The sequence below is a fragment of the Triticum aestivum genome, chromosome 5D, assembly GCF_018294505.1.
Source record: "Triticum aestivum cultivar Chinese Spring chromosome 5D, IWGSC CS RefSeq v2.1, whole genome shotgun sequence".
NCBI lineage: Eukaryota > Viridiplantae > Streptophyta > Magnoliopsida > Poales > Poaceae > Triticum > Triticum aestivum.
The window spans coordinates 245,131,779-245,141,308 of NC_057808.1; positions in this window are offsets into that span (position 1 = coordinate 245,131,779).

A 9,530-nucleotide genomic window follows, 5' to 3' on the forward strand; every position below is an offset into this window, starting at 1 on the left:
CTGGCCTTGATTCTTTTGCTAGTATTTTTTTATTAATTCCAAAAATATTCTCCGTGAAGTTTCAGGTCATTCCGAGAACTTTTATTTCTGCACAAAAATAACACCATGGCAATTCTGCTGAAAACAGCGTCAGTCCGGGTTAGTTCCATTCAAATCATGCAAGTTAGAGTCCAAAATAAGGGCAAAAGTGTTTGGAAAAGTAGATACGATGGAGACGCATCAACTCCCCCAAGCTTAAACCTTTGCTTGTCCTCAAGCAATTCAGTTGACAAACTGAAAGTGATAAAGAAAAACTTTTACAAACTCTGTTTGCTCTTGTTGTTGTAAATATGTAAAGCCAGCATTCAAGTTTTCAGAAAAGATTATGAACTAACCATATTCACAATAACACTTAGGTCTCATATTTACTCATATCAATGGCATAATCAACTAGCGAGCAATAATAGTAAATCTCGGATGACAACACTTTCTCAAAACAATCATAATATGATATAACAAGATTGTATCTCGCTAGCCCTTTCTGAGACCGCAAAACATAAATGCAGAGCACCTCTGAAGATCAAGGACTGACTAAACATTGTAATTCATGGTAAAAGAGATCCAGTCATAGTCATACCCAATATAAATTAATAGTAATGGATGCAAATGACAGCGGTGCTCTCCAGCTGGTGCTTTTTAATAAGAGGGTGATTACTCAACATAAAAGTAAATAGATAGGCCCTTCGCAGAGGGAAGCAGGGATTTGTAGAGGTGCCAAAGCTCGATTTTGAAATAGAGATAAATAATATTTTGAGCGGCATACTTTCATTGTCAAAATAACAACCGAGAGATCTCGATATCTTCCATGCTACACACATTATAGGTGGTTCCCAAACAGAATGGTAAAGTTTATACTCCCCCTCCACCAACAAGCATCAATCCATGGCTGGCTCGAAACAACGAGTGCCTCCAACTAACAAGAGTCCCGGGGGAGTTTTGTTTGCAATTATTTTGATTTGATTTGCTTAGAGCATGGGACTGGGCATCCCGGTGACCAGCCATTTTCTCGTGAGGGAGGAGCAGAGTCCACTCCTCTTGAGAATAACCCGCCTAGCATGGAAGCTACAGACAGCCCTAGTTGATACATGAGCTATTCGAGTATACAAAACAGAATTTCATTTGAAGGTTTAGAGTTTGGCACATACAAATTTACTTGGAACGGCAGGTAGATACCGCATATAGGAAGGTATAGTGGACTCATATGGAATAACTTTGGGGTTCATCAAAGTGGATGCACAAGCAGTATTCCCGCTTAGTACAAGTGAAGGCTAGAAAAAGACTGGGAAGCGACCAACTAGAGAGCGACAACAGTCATGAACATGCATTAAAATTAATGAACAGTGAGTGCAAGCATGAGTAGGATATAATCCACCATGAACATAAATATCGTGAAGGCTATGTTGATTTGTTTCAACTACATGTGTGAACATGTGCCAAGTCAAGTCACTCGAATCATTCAAAGGAGGATACCACCCTATCATACCACATCACAACCATTTTAATAGCATGTTGGAACGCAAGGTAAACCATTATAAACTCCTAGCTAATTAAGCATGGCATAAGCAACTATAATCTCTAATTGTCATTGCAAACATGTTCATTCATAATAGGCTGAATTAGGAACGATGAACTAATCATATTTACAAAACACAAGAGAGGTCGAGTTCATACCAGCTTCTCTCATCTCAATCAGTCCATCATATATCGTCATTATTGCCTTTCACTTCACGACCGAACGATGTGGATAAGAATAATAGTGCACGTGCATTGGACTAAGCTGGAATCTACAGGCATTCAATACAAAGGAGAAGACAAGATAATATGGGCTCTTGGTTAAATCAACAATAATGCATATAAGAGCCACTTCAACGTTTTCATTATGGTCTTCTCCTCTCGACTCCCAAAGAAAAGAAAAGAAATAAAACTATTTACACGGGAAAGCTCCCAACAAGCAAAAAGAAGAACATGAAATCTTTTTGGGTTTTCTTTTAGTTATTACTACTACAAGCATGGAAAGTAAACTAGCTAAAAGCTACAACTAATTTTTTTTGGTTTTCTTAAGGTTTATCAAACACACAAGAAGAAAGCGAGAAAAAGAAAATAAACTAGGATGGATATTACAATGAAAAAGTATGAGCACCGACAACTAGCATGAGTGTGTGAATATGAATGTAATGCCGGTGAGAAATACGTACTCCCCCAAGCTTAGGCTTTTGGCCTAAGTTGGTCTATGCCCATGGATCAAAGTTGTAGTTGGGGTCGTACTGAGAAGGAGCCTCGGGTTGCCGCAATCTCCTCCGGATCCCACTGATAAACAGACTGTCGTGAAGGATCAAGTTGTGGTTCCGGCTCCAGCTCTGTAGCTGGTGTGGGGTTCTGGTAGGCATGAAATGCCTCCGGCTGAACAAGATACTTGCCTGTAGATAAGTTAAATAAAGAAGGAGCAGGCAAAGTAATAGTCTCAGGGTGATTTTTATCAAATATCAGTCTGTAGTTAAGCATCTTTTTCTTATTCTTAACAATAAAGTCATGTGCTACCATACTCTTATAATCTAGAAAAACAGGAGGCAGCAACTTTTCTTCTTTCTCATAATGCCTAATAGGTATGTTAAAGTGTGCAGCAAGGTGCGAGGCGAAGATACCTCCCAAGATGGGACCCTTCGTGCGGTTAAGACTTAACCGTTTGGCAACGATAGCGCCTAGACTAAAAGAGTTATCACGGAACAAGGCATGGCCCAAAATAACAATATCAGGGGCACTAAGGTTTCCACAGTTTCCGCGACCAATTAAACATCTACTAGCAAATATCGCAAAGTAACGTAGAACCGGAAAATGTATGCTAGTAATTCTTGCATCGGAAACTTTCCTCGTTTCCCCTACAGCAATCATATCAATAAACCCTTCCACATCACTACGATGTGGTTCTTCTATGCTGCCAGTAAGGGGTATCTTACAGACCCGGCAGAAATTAGAAAGGGACATCTCCTTATGCTCATCATATAAATAAAATTCCACTGAAGGTGGTGATCTCCTAGCATGGAAATGAAAATTTTGCACGAAAATATTGGTGAGTAAGAGATATTGTTCGCACTGGTCGCGGAGGAAGTCGGTGAGGCCCGCATTCTCAACCAAAGAATAAAAATCATCATGAATCCCGGTCACTGTTAAGAACTCATCACAAGGCCATTCACACGGCCGAACCTCCGCGGTGCGAGGGAGATTATATTTGGGCCTCTTATCCTCTTCACTTTGCTTGTCCCTCGAGCTTCGGCTCGAGGAGCCCCTCAATAATCTCTTCATCATTTTCTAAAAATTTCCGAAATTTTTAGTAACTCAAAATAAAAGTGAACCAAACTCAACAAAATTGATAGCAACTACTCCCACAAGTGCCTAGAGACTATATCATGCATTAGAATTACTTGGGACCGTACAAATTTGACATGCAATCTCAAGAACAGGGTCACCTAGGCAGCAAAAATTTGCAAAGAATAAAGCACTAGAACAAAAACTAATTGGACCATTGGAGGAGTCACATACCGAAGAACAATCCCCCAAAGTAGTTTTGTGAGTGGAGCTTTGAGCTAGGAGATCAAAAATCGCAGCAAAATGAGCTAGAACTCATGCTTGAGCTGGTTGGTGATTTTTTTGGGAGGAAGAAGGAGTGTGTGGTGGCTGGAATAAGTGGAGGGGGGCCACCATGGGCCCACGAGGCAGGGGCGCGCCCAGGGGGGTGGGCGCGCCCTGGACCCTCGTGGCCAGGTGCTTGCTCCCCCTGATGTGTTCTCAGTGCCAGATATTCTCAAATATTCCAGAAAAAATCATATTTCATTTTCAGGGCATTTGGAGAACTTCTATTTTCGGGGTATTTTTTATTGCACGAATAAATCACAAAACAAACAGAAAATACTATTTTTGCTTTATTTAATCTAAATAACAGAAAGTAAAAGAAGAATACAGAAGGTTGTGCCTTCTAACTTCATCCATCTCATGCTCATCAAAAGGAATCCACTAACAAGGTTGATCAGGTCTTGTTAACAAACTCATTTCGAATAACATGGAACCGGAGAAATTTTGAATAACACTATGTTACCTCAACGGGGATATGAACATCCCCAACAATAAGAATATCATATTTCTTCTTGACAGTAGGTAGAGGAAATTCAAAACCTCCAATAATAATCGATGGAATTTTTCCAATAGAATTGATACTGTGGACTTGAGGTTGTTTCCTCGGAAAGTGTACCGTATGCTCATTACCATTAACATGAAAAGTGACATTGCCTTTGTTGCAATCAATAACAGCCCCTACAGTATTCAAAAAGGGTCTTCCAAGAATAGTAGACATACTATCGTCCTCGGGAATATCAAGAATAACAAAGTCTGTTAAAATAGTAATGTTTGCAACCACAACAGGCACATCCTCACAAATACCGACAGGTATAGCAGTTGATTTATCGGCCATTTGCAAAGATATTTTAGTAGGTGTCAACTTATTCAAATCAAGTCTACGATATAAAGAGAGAGGCATAACACTAACACCGGCTCTAAGACACTAGTAGAAAAGAGGGCTTTGGTTCAGGCCGGGTCAGCCCATTAGTCCCGGTTCAGTCCAGAACCGGGACCAATGGGGGCACTGGTCCCGGTTCGTGAGGCCAGGGCCTGCCGGGCCTCGTGGGGGCATTGGTCCCGGTTCGTCTGGCCCCTTTGGTCCCGGTTGGTGGGACGAACCGGGACCAATGGGCCTCGCTCCTGGCCCACCACCATTGGTCCCGGTTGGTGGCTTGAACCGGGACCACAGGCTGCCCTTTAGTCCCGGTTCATGCCACGAACCGGGACCAATGAGGTGCCTATATATACCCCTCGCCCGCGAGCAAAGCACTCCAGTGCTCTGTTTTTCTCTGGCCGGCGAGGGGAGGGCTTTGTGGTGCTCTAGCTCACCTCCTATGCACATGAGGTGTTCGATGAAATGCCCGAGCCACACTAGTTAAGCTTTCTCCTCTCGAAGCTCGACCTCAAAGCTCCATTTTCCTCGAGATTTGTCTAGGTTTAGCGGCCCGTCACGTCCCATTCCCGCCTTCACCACCGTCGATCGCCCGCGCCGATCTCGTCGCCGGCACCACCGTGGTGAGCCTCTTGTTCTTATCTTCTTTCTGAAAGAAAATTTCTTACTTTAGATAGATACTTGTCTAATTTTCTTACTATTTTATTGCTTGTTATTATATAGTGCGATGGTTTTGTTATCCGCCCCCGTCGGCCCTCGTCCTGTCTATGATTCGGATGTGGTATATATTATCTTTATAACTATTGGTTCATTTATTGTTTATGAAAATTATGCCGACCAACGTGACATAGATTTTATTTATCTAGGAGGTATGTGAACCGGAAATTCCAACCGACCCTATTGTCGAGAGGTTAAATTTAGTTGAAGAAGAAAACAATTTCTTGAAGGAAAAAATAAAAAAATTGAGGAGGAGAAGATGATATTGGAGTTGCATGTTGCGGATGTCGTCGATGATCACAAGATCAAGATGGATGCAATGCGCTTGAAGATTAGAAAGATTAGAAAATATGCCATTCATACCGAGGCTTGGTATCATTATGTCGTTGGATCAATTGTTACCTTGGTTGCGATTATGATCGCATTTGTTTTCGCATTGAAATGTTTTACATAGTTTCAATGTATGGTTTAATTAATTAGATGCTCTGGAGAGCTATATGTTGTTAGATGAGAACTATGTATGTACTTTGGTTTTAATGTGATGATGAACTTCTATTAATTTGGTCACTTAATTATCTATTCATGATGTTCTGTAATGGTTTTTGACACACTTAATTATATATAATGCACGCAGATGAACCGACAATGGATGTACAGTGACAGACACACCTCCGAGTACATTAAGGGCGTGCATGATTTTCTCGAAGTGGCTGAGGCAAACAAGCAGAATGGTTTTATGTGTTGTCCATGCCCTAAATGTGGGAATACGAAGTCTTACTCTGACCGGAAAATCCTTCACACCCATCTGCTTTACAAGGGTTTCATGCCACACTATAATGTTTGGACGAGGCACGGAGAAATAGGGGTTATGATGGAAGACGGCGAAGAAGAAGAGGACGATGACAACTATGTGCCCCATGAATACGGTGATGCTGCAACGGGGGAAGCTGTTGAAGATCAAGAGGAACCAGACGATGTGCCCAATGATGCTGCAACGGGGAAGCTGCTGAAGATCAAGAGGAACCAGTGCCCGATGATGATGATCTCCGCCGGGTCATTGTCGATGCAAGGACGCAATGCGAAAGTCAAAAGGAGAAGCTGAAGTTCGATCGCATGTTAGAGGATCACAAAAAAGGGTTGTACCCCAATTGCGAAGATGGCAACACAAAGCTCGGTACCATACTGGAATTGCTGCAATGGAAGGCAGAGAATGTTGTGCCTGACAAAGGATTTGAGAAGCTATTGAAAATATTGAAGAAGAAGCTTCCAAAGGATAACGAATTGCCCGACAGTACATACGCAGCAAAGAAGGCCGTATGCCCTCTAGGATTGGAGGTCCAGAAGACACATGCATGCCCTAATGACCGCATCCTCTACCGCGGTGCGTACAAGGATCTGAACGCATGCCCGGTATGCGGTGCATTGCGGTATAAGATCAGACGAGATGACCCTGGTGATGTTGAGGGCGAGCCCCCCAGGAAGAGGGTTCCTGCGAAGGTGATGTGGTATGCTCCTATAATACCACGGTTGAAACGTCTGTTCAGAAACGAAGAGCATGCCAAGTTGATGCGATGGCATAGTGAGGACCGTAAGAAAGACGGGAAGTTGAGAGCACCCGCTGACGGGTCGCAGTGGAGAAAAATCGAGAGAAAGTACTGGGCTGAGTTTGCAGCTGACCCAAGGAACGTATGGTTTGGTTTAAGCGCGGATGGCATTAATCCTTTCGGGGAGCAGAGCAGCAATCACAGCACCTGGCCCGTGACTCTATGTATGTATAACCTTCCTCCTTGGATGTGCATGAAGCGGAAGTTCATTATGATGCCAGTTCTCCTCCAAGGCCCTAAGCAACCCGGCAACGACATTGATGTGTACCTAAGGCCATTAGTTGAAGAACTTCTACAACTGTGGAATGGAAACGGTGTACGCACATGGGATGAGCACAAACAGGAGGAATTTAACCTGCACGCGTTGTTGTTTGTAACCATCAATGATTGGCCCGCTCTCAGTAACCTTTCAGGACAGACAAACAAGGGATACCACGCATGCACGCACTGTTTAGATGACACTGAAAGTATATACCCGGACAAATGCAGGAAGAATGTGTACCTGGGCCATCGTCGATTTCTTCCGACCAACCATCAATGTCGAAAGAAAGGCAAGCATTTCGAAGGCGAGGCAGATCACCGGAAGAAGCCCGCCATGCGTACCGGTGATCACGTACTTGCTATGGTCAATGATTTACACGTAATATTTGGAAAGGGTCTCGGCGGACTAGCTGTTCCGAATGACGCTGAGGGACACGCACCCATGTGGAAGAAGAAATCTATATTTTGGGACCTACCCTACTGGAAAGACCTAGAGGTCCGCTCTTCAATCGACGTGATGCACGTGACAAAGAACCTTTGCATGAACCTGCTAGGCTTCTTGGGCATGTATGGGAAGACAAAAGATACACCTGAGGCACGGGAGGACCTGCAACGTTTGCACGAAAAAGACGGCATGCCTCCGAAGCAGTATGAAGGTCCTGCCAGCTACGCTCTTACGAAAGAAGAGAAAGAAATCTTCTTTGAATGCCTACTCAGTATGAAGGTCCCGACTGGCTTCTCGTCGAATATAAAGGGAATAATAAATATGCCAGAGAAAAAGTTCTAGAACCTAAAGTCTCATGACTGCCACGTGATTATGACGCAACTGCTTCCGGTTGCATTGAGGGGGCTTCTACCGGAAGACGTCCGATTAGCCATTGTGAAGCTATGTGCATTCCTCAATGCAATCTCTCAGAAGGTGATCGATCCAGAAATCATACCAAGGCTAAGGAGTGATGTGGCGCAATGTCTTGTCAGTTTCGAGCTGGTGTTCCCACCATCCTTCTTCAATATCATGACCCACATCCTAGTTCATCTAGTCGACGAGATTGTCATTCTGGGGCCCGTATTTCTACACAATATGTTCCCCTTTGAGAGGTTCATGGGAGTCCTAAAGAAATATGTCAGTAACCGCGCTAGGCCAGAAGGAAGCATCTCCATGGGCCATCAAACAGAGGATGTCATTGGGTTTCGTGTTGACTTCATTCCTGGCCTTAAGAAGATAGGTCTCCCTAAATCGCGGTATGAGGGGAGACTGACTGGAAAAGGCATGCTAGGAGCGGACTCAATAATATGCAGGGACGGGCATTCTTGGTCTCAAGCACACTACACAGTTCTACAGAACTCTACCTTGGTAACCCCGTATGTTGATGAACACAAAAGCAGTCTGCGCTCCAAACACCCGGAGCAATGCGACGACTGGATTACATGTGAGCACATCAGGACTTTCAGCAGTTGGTTGGAAACATGTCTCAGAGGTGACAACACTGTTTGTGATGAGTTGTACTCGTTGTCCAGGGGACCATCTTTGACTGTATTGACTTACAAAGGATACGAGATAAATGGGAATACATTTTACACGATCGCCCAAGATCAAAAGAGCACCAACCAAAACAGCGGTGTCCGCTTTGATGCAGCAACCGAGAGGGGAAAGGACACATATTATGGTTACATAGTGGACATATGGGAACTTGACTACGGACATGATTTTAAGGTCCCTTTGTTTAAGTGCAAATGGGTCAATCTGTCAGAGGCGGGGTACAGGTAGACCCACAGTACGAAATGACAACAGTGGATCTGAAAAATCTTGGGTACACTGACGAACCGTTCGTCCTAGCCAATGATGTGGCACAGGTTATCTATGTGAAGGACATGTCTACCAAACTGAGAAAAAGAAAAGATAAGGAAGCGAATACATCATACGATGAGCCAAAGCGCCACATAGTTCTTTCAGGAAAAAGGGACATCGTGGGAGTGGAAGGCAAGACAGACATGTCTGACGATTATGAAAAGTTTCATGAAATTCCTCCCTTCAAAGTCAAGGCTGACCCAACCATCCTGATAAACAATGAAGATTATCCATGGTTACGGCGCAATAAGCAAATGACACAAGCGAAGAAAAAGTGAAGACTTTCTCCCGCAACTATTATGATGATACCATGCCAACTTTGTAATATGATACCATTGTCCGTTTTGTACACGAAGTGCATCTAGTTTTTGCCGTAACCCTCTCAACTTTCTTGCACATGCTATGTGGATGAAATGATGATACCATGCCAACTTTCAACCTTTTTAGAGTTTATTTGAAATGCTTTTCAATTTCAGGGTCTTATAGCTCAAAATAATCAATAAATGCATGAAAAATAAGAAATGAAGTCAGAAAGGGTTGAAAATTGATGATGTGGCTT